We start from the raw sequence: 16,915 nt of genomic DNA, 5'->3' as shown, positions 1-16,915 counted from the left end.
GGATTGAGTGAGTTTTGATTAAAAATTAAAATCTTTTGTTCCAAGAGAGCTCAAAGGGGTTACAATTTACCAAGTAGGTATTGTTTCAAATTCTTGGTACGCGAGTTATAATTTTGTATAAATATGGTGGTAATGTTAGCAAAAATGGAGTATGAGAGTAATCGGGGAAAAAAATAATAGAGGCAATTTAGAAATTAAGTGAAACATCAATCAGAATAGGTATTTAAGTCTAATGATTTAAACAATAGGGGATTTAATCCAAACTGATACATATTTTGAGGGGTTTAGTCTAATTAACCCTTTTAACAAAAAAAAAAAAAAAAAAAATTATTATTCCAAGAAATTGTAATGGGTTTGCCCATGAGCTAGCTAGGCAGTGCCCAACCGACTCGCCTAGGCCCAAGTCGTTTAAAAAATCGGTGGACTGATTAGGTGGGCTAGGCGGTCCAGTCATTTTTTTTTTGAATAATTAAATATTGAAAATTAAAGACCCGTGTAGGCTTAATATTTGAATGAGTTAAAAAGACTAAAGTCTAATGTAAATTATATGCTACTAAAAAACCGCCTAGCACCTAGCCCATCTAGACACTGCCTAGAAAGCCTAGGTGTTAGGCACTCTCCCACCACCTGACTACTACCTAGCATTTTTTTAGAACACTGTGTCAACACTCAGCCTCTTTTGTAGATCTTAATTTCATTGCACAATACTAGAAAAGTTCTTTTTATAAACTTCTAAGTTGGATAGTTTGAAGCATTACTAAGAACACTTTGTTGAATGTCTACCTATATGAAATGCATTAAATTCTTGCCATGTCACACTGCAGCAAAAACAAGACTAGGTTAGGTTACCGAATATTAAGGAATTTTTTGAATGTACAAAGTTGTGAGTAAGCCAAGGTCGACGAATGATGAGCCCAAGAGCTTGAATGGCTTTCTGCCTCCAAGTGTGAAATTTGTCACTCAAGTATTGCTTTATATCATGCTTCTGCTGACAGTTCCAGATCAAGGTACCTGAAGCTCTTGCCACATCAACATTCTAGTGATAGAGAATTTCTGGTACAGAGTCAACCTTTTGAAACAACAAGAATAGTCTTTAGCAAACTAATGAAATATCTGAACTCACCAATTAAAAGTTGTTGATAGTCCAAATAACAGATTGGAAACAACTAATTAAAACAGACATGCTTATTCTATTTAACTAAACAAATTACAAAAAAGTAAAAGTTTCTGCCCAAAAACAAAAGTCCTGCTGATAAGAGACAAGAAATGAAGACAATAACTTGTTGGGGATTATACCAATACCAATCGATTCCCCCACTACACAGATAACTCGTATATGGAAACAATTAAACTCCGGACAAAATCTAAATATCAACTACAGCCTATACTAACATGCCCAACTCGCTAAACAACTATCAACAACAAATAATAATGCAAAGCAGTAAAGGCAAACCACAACACAAAGATTTACCGTGGTTCGGCCAATGATGCCTACTTCCACAAAAGCCAGTTCTTTATAAAGTGGGAAGGAAGATTACAATCTCTCCTTTCAGTCTCTCACCTTACTAGATCACTCTTATCTCTTTACAGGGTTGTATCTCTGTAAAGGTTATCTCTCAATCTTGATAGCTTTCAAGATTGGTTTCTCTCTCTTTGTTTTTGTTTGGTTCTTAGTCTTACGTTTTCCAAAACCTTGATTTTGTTTTTATATCAAAAAACCAAATTTCGCGGTTACTGTAGCGAGGCCCACGAAAATCAGACACGAGCGCAGGTGTGCCCAAACCACTGTAATGCTTCCACGGCAAGAGCGCAGGTGCGCCTCCTCTAAGCACAGGTTGTGCCCAAAACACTGGAATGATTTCACAGCATGAGTGCAGGTGCGCTCTGACATATTCACGCAGAATCAGCTCCGTTTCTCTCCTCATGTGAGGGATAACTCCAACAATCTCCCCCTCCCGAACAGTGAGGGGAATACCTCCATGCAATTTCCAAATCAACAGGAGGAGTCTGCTACCATTCCGGCGGTAGCACAACAAATATCAAACTTACCTTTCGGTAAGACTTTGGTCATCATATCCGACCCGTTCTTGTCGGTATGGATCTTCTCGATACACAAATGCTTGTCTTCGAGTACTTCTCTAATCTAATGATAACGCACGTGTATGTGCTTGGATCTAGAATGAAAACTCAGATTCTTGCTCAAGTGGATGGTGCTCTGACTGTCACATAGAACTACAAACTATTTCTGCTTTAGCCCTAGTTCGTCGAAGAACCTCTTCATCCATAGCATCTCTTTGCAACACTCAGTGGCTGCAATATACTCGGCTTCTGTAGTGGAGAGGGCAACACACTTTTGCAACTTAGATTGCCAAGAAACTGCTCCCCCTGCAAAAGTAACCAGATAATCGGAGGTAGACTTCATCGAGTCAACATCACCTGCCATGTCTGCATCAGTGTAGCCTTCAAGTAAGGGCTTACTTCCACCAAAGCACAAACAGGATTTGGAAGTTCCCTTGAGATATCTCAATATCCACTTAACACCTTCCCAATGTTCTTTACCCAGATTTGACAGAAATCTGCTTACAACACCAACGGCGAAAGCAATATCCGGTCTAGTACACACCATGGCATACATCAAACTGCCCACTATGGATGCATAAGGAATCTTTTCCATCTGACTCTGCTCATGCTCACCCTTAGGACACATCTCTTTGGTCATGCGGGCCCGCCACCAAGCGGACAACCGACCGGCCGCTTGATCCATGTTGAATCTCTTCAACACCTTTCAATGTAGCTTTCTTGAGAAAGCCACAATTTCCCACTTTTCATCACGAGTGATCCGCATCCCAAGTATCTGATTTGCTTGACCCAAATCCTTCATCTCAAAGGACTTACTCAAGTCTTTCTTCAGCTTGGATATCTTGTTGATGTTTGGGCCAACTATCAATATATCATCCACATACAGCAATAGCACTATGAAATCCCCATCTGGAAATCTCTGAACAAATGCACAATGATCGGAAGCAGACTTCTTGTATCCTTGCTTTGCCATAAAGGAGTCAAACTTTATGTACCACTGTCTCGGTGCTTGCTTCAACCCATACAAACTCTTTATCACCTTGCATACTAGGTGCTCCTTGCCTTTGACCTCAAACCCCTCTGGCTGGTCCATGTAGACATCTTCTTTAAGGTCTCCATGAAGAAAAGTTGTCTTAACATCTAGCTGCTCAACCTCTAGGTTCACACTTGCGGCCATACCCAATACCACCATGATAGAAATCATCTTCACTATAGGAGAGAAAATCTCATCAAAGTCAATCCCTTTCCTTTGACCGAATCCCTTCACAACAAGGCGAACTTTGTGCCTTGGGTGAGGATTGTTCTCCTCATGCTTGACTTTGTATATCCACTTATTCTTGAGAACTTTTCGCCCTGTGGGTTTCTCTACTAACTCATAAGTGTGATTCTTATGCAAAGAATCCATCTCGTCATGCATGGCCTTGAACCACACTTTTCTTGTCTGCGTACCTTCAAGTGCCTCTTGATAGTACATAGGTTCTCCACCATCCGATAGTAGCATGTGCGTATGTGGTGGATACCGGTTGAAGCTAGTCTCCCTCCTCGCCGGACCTCCTTGCCCCATCTGGCCGGTGCCTCGGGAGGATGCACTTCGCTTGCTCGTGGTAGTTCATGCATCTCATCTGCATCTTCTATACCAATAGGTTTTATCCCATCATGAGCAATAGGATTCTCATCATGAGCTTCAAACTCATGGTTCTCTGCATTCTCAATGCCTTACGCGACGCTCCACGGTAGGAACTTCGGTTCAATCAACAAGATCATTGGTGAAAGCCCTCAGCTTCTCACCCTCCTCAAAGTCTGCTATGGTTTGGTCTTCTAAGAACACAACATCTCGACTTCGATTACCTTCTTGTTAATCGGATCATAGAGTTTGTAACCAAACTTTTCATCTCCATAACCCGGAAAAATGCACCGCTTGGCTTTGTCATCAAGCTTGGATCTCTCATCCTTCGAATATGCACAAATGCCCCGCACCCAAATACCTTCAAGTATCCATAATCAACATCTCTCGCCCACCATACTCTCTCTCGGATAATCACTATTCGTGAGGCTTTGCCGGCGACAAAGTTGATCACATGCATACCAGATGCGCATTGCTTCTACCCAAGAGCTTCTAGGTAGCTTAGAGTGAGATAGCATGCATCTCATCCTCTCTACAATGGTACGGTTCATTCTCTCTCGCTATTCCATTCATTTGCGGTGTCTTGGGAACGGTGCGCTTTCATGACCGAATCCCATGACTCGCAATCTTGTTTAAATGGCCCGGTGTACTCACCCCCATTATCCGAAATTAATACACTTCAACAACTTCCCAGTCTCTCTTTCCACCATACTGTGGAATTTCTCAAACACGCCAAGTACTTCATCCTTAGTCTTCATACTATAGGCCCATATCTTTCTTGACGCATCATCAATGAATGTCAAGAAGTACGAAGCTCCCTGGTGGGACTTTACTCTCATAGGACCACATAAGTCTATGTGCACTAGTTCAAGGACAGTGTCCTTTCTGTGAGACGGGAATCTTTGGAAAGACACCCTGTGTTGCTTTCCTACCAAACAGTGAGTATATGTATTTAAATATGTACCTTTAATGTCTGGCATGACCTTTTGCTTAGCAAGAACTTCTATCCCTTTTATGCCCATGTGACCGCGGTCTCTTTGTGCCACCGGTTCGGATGAAGCTTCTTCTTACGCCTCATTAAACCACGCTTTACACAAACTAGCCTGTGTTTTGTAAAGAGAGCAAGTTTTCTTTCCTCTGGCTGCTACAATGGAACCTCTGCTTAGTTTCCATACCCCATTACCAAACGAGTTTACAAAGCCATCGTCATCTAATTTCCCAAATTTAAATTAGGCTTAGCCGTATGTCAGGGACATGTCTTACATCCTTGAGTGTCAAGGTGTAGCCGACATTGGTTTCTACATGAACATCTCCAATGCCTATAATCTTCGAGATGCCACTGTTACCCATCCTTACTTCACCATATTCACCACAGCTGTAGGTAGTGAAGAATCCCCTGTGCGGTGTGACGTGATAGGATGCTCCTGTATCTATCACCCACTCTGTATCCTGACATGAGGTACTAAGACAGCACACACCACAATCTGACACAATTCCCACTAGGTCGTCGACTAGTGCGGTAGTATCTCTGCCTGTGTTTCCGTTCCTCTGCACCATGTCTTCATGTACACAGTTATTCTTCTCATCCCTCTTCAGTGTCCTGCACTCATATCTGAAGTGGCCCTTGGTGGCACAATAGTAACATTGCCTCTCTGCCTTAGGAGTTATAGCTTCACTCCTAGATTTACTTCTGTCATCACCTCTAGAACGAGATGGTTTTCTATTTCTACCTCTCCCCCGTTTCTCTGTGAAAAGGATCTCTGAGTGAGAGGAGCTGCTTCTTACACTCCTTCTAGTCTCCTCATTCAACAAAGATGTGGTAGCCATCTTCATGGTAACAATTCCATCCTTGGCTGCTCCGTGTAGAGAAACTGCTAATGTCTCCCAACTTTCGGGTAGAGAGCCTAATAGAAACAAAGCCTCAACTTCGTCTCCCAAATTGATCTTCATCAAATGCATCTGATTGATGATATTCTGTACTTCATTAAGATGCTCAGACATTGAAGAACCTTCTTGGTACTTCGTGTCTGCAAACTTCTTAACGACTAGCACTTTGTTTGACTTCCTCTCATAAAGGTCTTCGAGTTTCTTCCACAGACTGAAGGCTGTAGTCTCTTGGGACACATGGTGAAAGACACTGTCGTCAATCCACTGTCGAATGTATCCAATCGCTTTTCTGTCAAGCTTTTTCCACTCAAATTTCATCGGCCTTTTCTGGTTTTACTCCCTCATTCTCAATGAGAAGTGCCAAGTCCTTGCAGTATAGCAAGTCTTCCATCTTGGCTTTCCAGATGGTGTAGTTCTTCCTATTCAGACTCATCATGCGAGTGTTCACGGAATGGTCCATCTCTACAAGTTATTTAACCTCAAATCTTCTCTCAGGAATTTCGTCAAACACCTTCTGACCAAGATTCGGATAACACCCTAGGCTATTCTAACCAAGGCTCTTATACCACTTGTTGGGGATTATACCAATACCAATCGATTCCCCCACTACACAGATAACTCGTATATGGAAACAATTCAACTCCAGACAAAATTTTAATATCAACTACAGCCTATACTAACATGCCCAACTCGCTAAACAACTATCAACAACAAATAATAATACAAAGCAGTAAAGGCAAACCACAACACAAAGATTTACCGTGGTTCGGCCAATGATGCCTACTTCCACAAGATCGAGCCAGTTCTTTATAAAGTGGGAAGGAAGATTACAATCTCTCCTTTCAGTCTCTCACCTTACTAGATTACTTTTATCTCTTTACAGGGTTGTATCTCTGTAAAGGTTATCTCTCAATCTTGATAGCTTTCAAGATTGGTTTCTCTCTCTTTGTTTTTGTTTGGTTCTTAGTCTTAGGTTTTCCAAAACCTTGATTTTGTTTTTATATCAAAAAACCAAATTTCACAGTTACTGTAGCGAGGCCCATGAAAATCAGACAAGAGCGAGTGCGCCTACTGAGGCGTAATCCCAAAACACTGTAATGCTTTTACGGCAAAGAGTGAGGTCACATGGCACTGGAATGATTTCACGCACGAGCGCCTCCTGCCCTCCCCTCCTTGAGTGCGCTCTGACATATTCACGCAGAATCAGCTCCGTTTCTCTCCTCATGTGAGGGATAACTCCAACATAACTATCCTTAGATATATATTATAGCTATACCCTCTTAGCTCTATTTTTCAAGGCTTCACAGAGTCTCCAATTTTTTGTAAACTCTAATACTAATTACAAAAAAAAACAATTCCAAATCCTTAGATATATATTATAGTTATACCCCTCACCAATCTATTTTTTGGAACACTCAAATAGACTCCAGTTTTTTCCAAACTCTATTACTATTTACTAATTACGAAAAAGTATGATATAAATAAAGAACCAATCCCATCTAGAGTTTCACAAAGTCTCCAACTTTTCCTAAACAATATAGCTAATTACGGAAAAAAAATATACAAAAAAACTAAATTGCTAAAAACAATAGTTTCAACCAAAAATGATTTTCCTAAAACTCTTACGCGACAAATAATAGTTTCCACACTAATCTCAGGTGAAATTCAACATAACAAAGTTTATTTCTAGAAAATGACAATTAAACTATGAAAAAACAAAGGAAAAAATAAATTGAGTTGCTTGAACATTTACTTTATGCATTTGTTAACCACACATGTGACTAAGAAAAAAAAAAAACTAATCATAAAATAAGTAATAAGATGCAGTGTACCCCAAAACAAATAAAATTGTATTGTATGTACTACATATATGGGCCTAACAAATAAAGTTGGATCAATTTGATGTGTCATCCACTGTGGGATTTAGACATTTAGTCATAGTTAAGGATTTCAAAAACTACAATTCCGACCACAATAATTATGACATATTCCAATTAAATTCCTGAATTTTATAATTTCTAATTTTAGCAGAATAACGAGATTCAATTAAAACGGACGTTGACTTAAATAAATTATATAACTATTTATTTAGTTAAAGTGGACGTTGGGATTAAATAAATTATATACCAAACCAAAATAAATTACATGTGGAAAATTAAATTATACAAAAAATAACATCACAAAATATATAATAGAAAATAAAAAAAAATAACGACAAACTAATAATGACAAATATTATAAAATATATATAATACTGTATGAAACTAACATCAAAGAACAATTAACGGTAAACATAAAACTAGATGCAAATGCATCGAACTAATCTCAAATAATATTTAACGGAAAATCAAAAATTGGATACACATGCAAGCATTAAACTAATCTTAAAAAGTAATTAATGAACAATCGGAATATGGATACAACTGTATTAAACTAACCTCAAAGAATAATTAATGGAAAATCAAAACTTGGATGCAAATACATCAAACTAACATAAAAAAATAATTGTCGGGAAATCGGAAACTGGATGCAAATGCATTGAACTAACCCTCAAAGATGAAATTAAAAGAAAATCGGAAACTGGATGTAACTATATTGAACTAGCCTAAAAAAATTAACTATAAATTGGAAACAGGATGCAAATGCGTGAAACTAATCTTAAAAAATAATTAACAGAAAATCGAAAACTAGATGCAACTACACTGAACTAATTCTAAAAAATAAATTGGATGCAAAGCATTGAACTAACCTCAAGAAATAATTAACGGAAAATTGGAAACTGGATGAAATTCATTGAACTAACCTCAAACAATAATTAAAGGGAAATCGGAAACTAGATGCAAATACAACCTCATCGAATAATAAATGAGAAATCGAAAACTGGATGCAAATGTATTAAACTAATCTCAAAAAATGATTAACGGAAAATCGGAAACTGGATGCAAATGCATTGAACTGATCTTGAAGAACAATTAACAGAAAATTGGAAATTGGATGCAAATGCATTGAACTAACTACAAAGAATAATAAACAAGAAATCATAAACTAGATACAACTGCATTGAACTAACCTCAAAAAATAAATAACAAAAATCAGAAACTTGATGCAAATGCATTGAACTAATCTCAAAATATAGTTGTGTTATATATCGTGGGAATGTCTCGATAAATATAGTTTTGTATTTAAAACGGTGTTTATCTTATCTTTTTTCTTATGATTGAAAACACCTTGCTATTTAAGTAACTTCAATATAAACTTCTTCTTATTAGACAATCTCACATAACTTTAATCAAACTTCTATTATTAAATAACAAAATGAAGTTGAAGGGTTTTATCAATGGTGAGTTTTTTTTTTAATAGAAAGTACATGGGGTTTTCATGTTATAAGAAATTTGGATGAGTGATCAATACAATATTTGTATATAATAGTTCTGCATATATAGTTGCATATATTTTTCAGAATAATTAATATGATAGGACCCGTTCATAGATAATCTTTGAAGATCCTACATAGTGAGTCAGGTATAATTTAAATAATAATTAACATAAAAATCGGGAACTAGATAATCGTTGATGATCCCATATAGTAAATCAAGCATAATTTATTTTTTATGTCATGTTTGCAATTAAGGACACTACATATGGATTAGTAGAAAGTTGGTATTACAAACCATATTGGATAATTAAAAGGAAATCAAAAACTGGATTCAAATACATTTAACCGAGCTCAAAAGAGTAATTAATGAGAAATCGAAAACTTTATGAATATCGATAAACTAAACTCAAAAAGTAAATAACTAGAAATCGAAACTAGCGCGAATCGCATTAAACTAACGCCGAGAATAACTAACGGAAAATTAGAAATTAGAAATTAGTTGCAAATCCTTAAAAATATTTAACGTGAAATCGAAAATGGTATGCAAAATGCATCAAACAAACCTCAAATAATAATTAACTAAGAATCGAAACCGGATGCAAATGCATTGAACTAACCTCAAAAAATAATTAACAGAAAATCAAAACCGAATGCAACTTTATTGAACTAAATTCATAGAATAATTAGCGGAAATCGAAAACTAGGTGCAAATGCATTGAAATAACCTCAAAGAATAGTTAACAAGAAATCGAACTGGATGAAATTGCATTGAATTAACCTCAAAGCATAAATAATCAGAAATCATAAACTAGATGCAGATGTATTGAACTAACCTCAAAGAGTTATTAATGAGAAATCGAAAACTGGATGCAAATGCAATAAACTAATCTAAAGACTAATTAACAAAACATCAAAAATTAGATGCAACTGCATTGAACTAACCTCAATGAATAATTAACGAGAAATCATAAATTTGATACAACTACATTGAACAAACCTTAAAAAATAATTAACAGAAAATCGAAAAACTTGCTGCAAATGAATTGAACTAACCTCAAAGAACAATTAATGAAAAATCAAAAATTAGATGCAACTACATTGAACTAACCTCAAACAATAATTAACGGAAAATCGGAAACTGGATTCAACTACATTGAAATCAAAAATTGGATGCAATATCTTTGATGAATATTTAACGTAAAAATCGAAACCGGATTTAAATGCATTAAAATAACCTCAAAGAATAGTTAACTAGAAATCGAAACCAAATGTAATCGCATCGAACTACCCTCAAAAACATAAATAACCGGAAATTGGAAGTTAGATGCTTAACTAATCTTAAAAAATAATTAACGGAAAATCAAAAACTGGATGTAGATGTATTGAACTAACGTCCAAAGAAATTAATTAACGGAAAATTGGAACCTATATGCAAATGCAATGAGCTAATCTCAAAGAGTAATTAATCTAAACATTGAAAACTATATGCAACCTGCATTGAATTAACCTTAATGAATAATTAAAGAAAATCAGGAACTTAATACAACTACATTGAATTAACCTCAAAGAATAATTAATAGGAAATCGGAAACTAGATGCAACTACATTGAACTAACCTCAAATAATAATTAACGTAAAATCGAAAACTTGATGCAAATGCATTGAACTAACCCCGAAACATAGTTATATTATATATAGGAAAATATAATGTCTCGACAAATATAGTTTTGCATTTTAAGTAGTATTTATTATAATTCTTTTATTATAATTGGAAATGTCTTGCTATTCAAGTAGCTTCAATATCATCTTCGCCACATTGGGCATTCTCACAAAATTTTAATCAAACTTCTATTATTAAACCTAACAACAAAAATAAGTCGATGAGTTTTATCAAGGTTTAGTTTTTTTTTTATAGAAAGTGGCGCAAGAAATTTAAATGAGTGATTAATATAATTTTTCTATCTCATAGCTCTGCATAGTTGCTAATATTTTTTAAAATAATTTAATATAATAATACCCGTTCGTAGGACGGGTTCAAAAGCTAGTCTATTACTGAATATAACATCGAAAAGGTTTATTATAGATAGATTTTCTGCCCAACTGTTAACAGACTTTCGTGAGGGACATCGAATATCACACTGCTGTCCCTGCACATTTTCCTAAGAAAAGCATAAATGTAATCAACAATAATCTTCTTTACCATTCCTCATCCCTTCTGGCACTCACAATTGTGTGCCCAAATATATGCACAACCCCAGGCATCTTTACAGTATCTCAAGAAGTCCAACTCGTCCATCCCCGTCTGGCTGCCACCAAGCTGCTCACCTGACTGCTGTGTACTATCTTCATCCAAGTCTGATGAACATCCATTCATCAGTGACTCTAAGCGAATAAATCGAGATAAGTTATCAAAGACCAGTTTCTCAAAATCACCATCCTTCTTGTGATGGTTTTATAGCCATATCGTGCAACACATCGAAACATATGGAAGTCCTTGGGTCCAATCTGTTTCACGAGGAACCTTTCATCTTGAGGTTCTGTACAGACAGGGAGGTACTTCACGCACACGAAAACCACAACGGTATGAATAACAGGTAGGTTAGTTATCATGTGAGAGAAGATGCGAGGCACCCCACTTGCTAACTCGGTGTATACAAGTCCAATCCCTTGGACTCGGACCAATCCCAAACTTGGTCCTAGCCCAAGGATCCAAGACGTAGGAACTACACTACTCATCTCAAAGGCATATCGCTTCATAGTCCCATACTGCCAAACATACATGGCAATGAGAAATATAGCGGAGATAACTAGTGGGACCCACCCGCCTTGGTCAATCTTGAAAATTACATTCGAAAAGTAAGTACACTCAATAAGTAGAAAAAAACCAGCTAAGATAGCAACTAAACTCCAGTGGCAACCCCACACTAAGAGCATCACTAGAATCATGAGAAATGTAGTGACCAGCATACCAATAACCACAGCTGTACCTGCTTGCAGCACAAGAATCAGTAAGTAAGAGAAAGAAGAAAACTTGGAAAACAGAGTTATAAGAATAAGTTATACATTTATAACACTGTAAATGTGTACACATGAAACTTGAAGAATTCTCAGTATGTTGTCATAAGTATGTCAAACTTCAAATGCTATGTTTGTTCATGTTTTCCGGGAAGAAACTGTGTTGCAGATATTCTTGGGTTTTGGTTAGAACATGCAACTACCCGGTAATCTTTTTATCTTGGAAAGGAGGTTACCTAGTGTTACATTTGATAATTCTAAGATTTCTCTCATTTCGGTTTTGGTTAGATTTATTGGTCTTGTATTTGGCTGCTTATGTTATAAAAGTAACCAATATATCATGCATATAGCAGCTAGGTATGCATTATTCTTGTAACGGGGTAAGGCTCATCACGTCCCCCCCTAGTTTTCTATTGTTGCTTTTGATATTTTAATAAACTGGTAGGGGTCTACCTAACCCTCCTCCCCACTGGAGGCTTTAATTAAAAAAAAAAAAAGTATGTCCAACTAACAAGATGAAATACAAAAGGTCACAAACTCACCATAAGCATTTCCTATCTGGATTTGATTTCTGAATCCAGCAGTGACGGCGATGCAGAGAAGCATAAGAATCCAATTTATTTCAGGTATGTATATCTGCTCATGGAACTTTCTAGATGTATGAACAACCTTGACTCTAGGAAAGCAACCAAGTGCATGTGCCTGCTTGATTATTGAGAAAGTTGCAGATATTGTAGCCTGACTTGCAACAATAGCAGCTGCAGTTCCAAGAACAAACATTGGCCAGTACATACCCTCTGCAGCAAAAATACGATACGTTAGTTATCAAGCTGCTTTTCCGGGAGAGAAGATCACTTTAAAGTATAGGTACAATGCACAACAAGAGATCAGAACAGACTTGGTATGGAATGATAGAAAGCATGAGACACGTGCCCAGGGTTCTTCATAAGGTAAGCAGCCTGTCCTATATACACCAATTGGAGGCTAGGAAACACGACTAATGTGAAAGCAATCCGAACTACCAAAGCAGGAATAAGGCCTAAATCAGCAAAGAGCGCTTCTGTCCCTGCAGTAATGATGTGCACATCAGAAACCCGAGAAACTGGTAGTCTGTTTCACTAAATGCAAATGAGTGAGAGATGAGATGCTAAATCACAAAATAAGAAGTTGACCTGTGATACTGAGCATTATTCCTCCAAGGCAGCTCCAACTCCCCTTTGTGAAAAACCGATATACATAAACAGGAGAGAAGGCCTTTAGAACTGTGTGACCATGTTTCCAAATGTTGAATGCACCGATGTCTCCTATCATAAGAAACCAAAGGAGTACAATTGGAGCAAAGAGCCAGCCAACATTATTGGTTCCATAACGTCACATACTAAACAAGCCAACTAAGATTACCACAGCAACAACAACAACGACATCTGTGCCAAAGACATTAAATCACAATATTAAGCACAGAGGCACTGAAATAAAATGATAGAAAAAAAATATAACTATTTCCATGGCAGACTAAAGACATACTATAGAAAGGAAATAAGTGTAAACAGAGCACAAGATCATGCAAAATTTCGGGATAGGAATTACCGTCACTCATCTTGGGATGTGCGACCTGGATTCCACCAGAAGCGGAAAGGACTGCCATAAGAGTTTTCATTTCAGTATCTATGTATAAGGTGAAAGAAGAAACAACACTTACAATGTTTAATATATTGCCAAAACACTTCAGCAGATGATATGAAGTTTGAAATAGGCAACATAAATAAATAAGTACAGTGAACCCAAAAAAGTACTTATGCTAGACAAATATGCATTTTCTCATTTGAAAGGAAAAAGCTAGTTAACTATTCAAAACACCAATTCCCAATTATGCAGGAACATAATTTCTACATGGACAGTATCAATGATAAAATCGTTCAGGACTAAGGTATATAATTTATTCACTCCAAAAAAGTTCAGAGAGACAATCATTGGCTTGGGGTTTGAAAATTTGACTTCATATTGCAGCTTCAGACCTGGTGCAACCTATATGATGACTCCACATGTACTCCACCAATTTGTAACTAAATAAAATACTTATTTGTGTGTGTGACAACAGCAATCAACACATTAGAGGCAACATATTACATATTATTCGGATAAAACAAGTTTCCGAATGGAGCAATACATTTACCAGGAATAATCAAGTTTTGTTATACATGAAGTATGTGTTAGTATTCATAGAAGTTGCAGAGTAAGACCTGACATTGCGGGAGTGAGAATCCCATCACCAATCATCATGCAAGTGCCAACAAGCACAGGAATTAGAAGTGCAGTTTTCCTATAATCATGAGCTTCTAACCATTTTTTGGTTTTTGCAGCGAAAGATTTCTCGTGGAATGTATGGCGACTGTAATTTGTCAGCTCCTCATCTGTCCGGTGTTGGTTTGGAATAGTTTTTATCTTCGCATGTCGACAGAGTAGTGAATATAGAGCAGATGTCCCACCTGTTGAATAAAGTGGATAAATTACTTTAAAAAAAAATCATTATCTGATCTTTATTAAAAATACTCTACACATGAGCAAACCGCAAGGCTATATATGCTGAGAAATCCCCTGAATTAGATTACATATTGAGTATCAATTAATTTGCTCTCAGAAGTTATTTGTACTAGTTAAATGTTTTTATGTCATCAAATTAGCCACCTGTCTCTCTTGTTCCTCAATATACAATTATGATCAATTACATTAACAGTTGAGATCTCCCACATTCACAGATTATATTATTAGATGTTTCTGCTTTACCTCCCTATATCTTCACAGAGTCACAGTTGATCTAATTTGATAAGCAATAGTAGGAAGTGAGAATTTAAAAGTGAAAGAACACCGAGAGACTGAGAGTTTACCTTGACCATTATCGTTTGCTCTTAATACCAAAACGACATACTTGAGAAGGGGAATTAGAATAAGAGAGTATATAATCATCGAAAGAGCTCCAATTACATCCTCTGGATCATCAATTCCCATAGGGAATGTATTATAGAAAACGTACAACGGAGATGTGCCCAAGTCTCCATAGACTACTCCGAGACTTCGGAACGCAAGTCGTAAAAGCAATAGCGATGAAAATGCTTGCAAATACAAATAGTTCCATTATCAATCATGTACATATTCTCCCTACTCAATCACACATTGCATACTTCAATTAAACTCATAATCAATGATCCAACTTCTTTGACAATGAAACAGTTTGTTAAATTCTGTGTTAGTGGTGATGCTAGGAGAGTTGTGATATTGATATATTAAAGACACCAAGAAGAAGACCAAAGAAGACTAGAGATTTATTAGGGTTAAAGAGGTTGAGAGTCAGAGATTGTTTTCTACCCAGTTACATATTATCTTAACCTAAAACATAATAATAGAAACTACTAGATATGGATGTCCACACTTATAGAAACATGGGACTTTCCATATTGGACATATTATATCTTGACATATTCTAACACCGATATATTCTAACACTCCCCTCAGTAATAATTACATAAACTATGCAAATTACAACTTGGATTACAAAACAAAAGATAAGAATCTTGCTCCTCTTTTCGCGCCAGAACCTGTCTTCGAAAGAACTTCGAACAACTGTTGAGACGTTAAGGCTAGCCGATTGTAGGCAATGACCTAACTGAATCTTGAAGGTGTACCTCGATCCTGGCCCCAAATCATAACACCGGTGTAGTGGCGTCTTTGCTTGGCTACTACTCACTTCATTAAATTGTTATGGGTCAGTCATAATATAAATTGAAAACAATAACGGTGACTTGATGTGTGCTTCTTGGTCGCTACTATCAATATCATTTGTTAATGTCAACAAAATACTATTATGGGTACTCTCGAAACATACTTGCGGTTGAGGCTTGGCACACGAAACATACTTGCGGTTGAGGCTTGACATTACACGAAACATCACGTGCGGTTGAGGCTTGATCGCTACACGAAACATACTTGCGGTTGAGGCTTGATCAAGCTACTGAAACTTGTTTGCGTTTTAGGCTTGGATCATTACGAATATCAAGGCTGCAGAGTGGGGATGTCATCTTCAAGACCGAATAGTGGATTGCCTTGTCATGAAGAGTTCGTCAAGGCTTGTTGGAATATGGAGACATGAGTACTCTTCCTCATGCGTCTCCATATTCTCCTTCCTTCATATACTCTTGAATGTCTTCATATCTCTCCCTATTCCCCTCTCTCGTTGGAATATACAAGTCTGTTGAAACATACAAAGGCTTGTCTATTCCGACTTGAACTTGAAACCGAGAAAACTAAATACCAACTTATACAACCAACCAATGCCCACTTCAAAAACAATACTTCATACTCTAATTCACAAAAAAAATTAATAATACATGCATCAAACACAACTCGATCAATGATAGAGGGTGGAGGGTGGGTCGCGCCTTTATATTTGCGAACTTACGGAATAGTGGAAAATGGAAAGAATAATTCCTCGTGAGATAGAGGTCATGTGCCCTATAATACTTCAAACAAACAACTTTATCATGTTCTAGAAACCTGAGAAGTAAGATTTAAGTCATGACATCAATACCAATTCTTGGCGAGCCGAAACAATACTAAGAAACCCATCTTTGAGAAACTTGGATCTCTCTCCTAGCATTCTTCAAACAAACTTTAAACACTAGCGAAATCTCAAAAACTTACTTTAACATGACGATGAACATGTGAATAGTAACTATGAATGAACAATCGTTAGTGAACAAGCGATAACCATGAGCATGTCTTGGGTGAACAAGAAACCGCTAGAGAAAAAAAAAATTGAAACTTGAATTAAGATATAAGAACTTCTTCTTGTGAGAAATTCTTTCTTCGAGAGAAATCTTTCTTCTTCTTGAAACTTGACTTAAATACTATCTTTGAAAATTAAAACAAACTGATTTTGA

The 16,915-nt window shown here is 36.8% G+C and overlaps 1 pseudogene across 1 annotated transcript; it reads right to left on the bottom strand.

Moving 5' to 3' along the window:
• Positions 1-11,025: 11,025 nt before the first annotated feature.
• Positions 11,026-15,120, bottom strand: LOC147477798 (potassium transporter 11-like; annotated as a pseudogene). Its single transcript, XR_015208959.1, has 7 exons — positions 14,867-15,120; positions 14,222-14,467; positions 13,569-13,619; positions 13,154-13,405; positions 12,880-13,047; positions 12,524-12,778; positions 11,026-11,953 (listed from the first exon to the last, which is right to left on the bottom strand). The product of XR_015208959.1 is annotated as a potassium transporter 11-like (transcript).
• Positions 15,121-16,915: the final 1,795 nt, after the last annotated feature.

This window comes from Coptis chinensis, chromosome 9 (genome assembly GCF_015680905.1).
Source record: "Coptis chinensis isolate HL-2020 chromosome 9, ASM1568090v1, whole genome shotgun sequence".
NCBI classification, from domain to species: Eukaryota; Viridiplantae; Streptophyta; class Magnoliopsida; order Ranunculales; family Ranunculaceae; genus Coptis; species Coptis chinensis.
The sequence above is the reverse complement of the archived record's forward strand: the minus strand, read 5'-3'. Positions and strand labels throughout refer to the sequence as shown.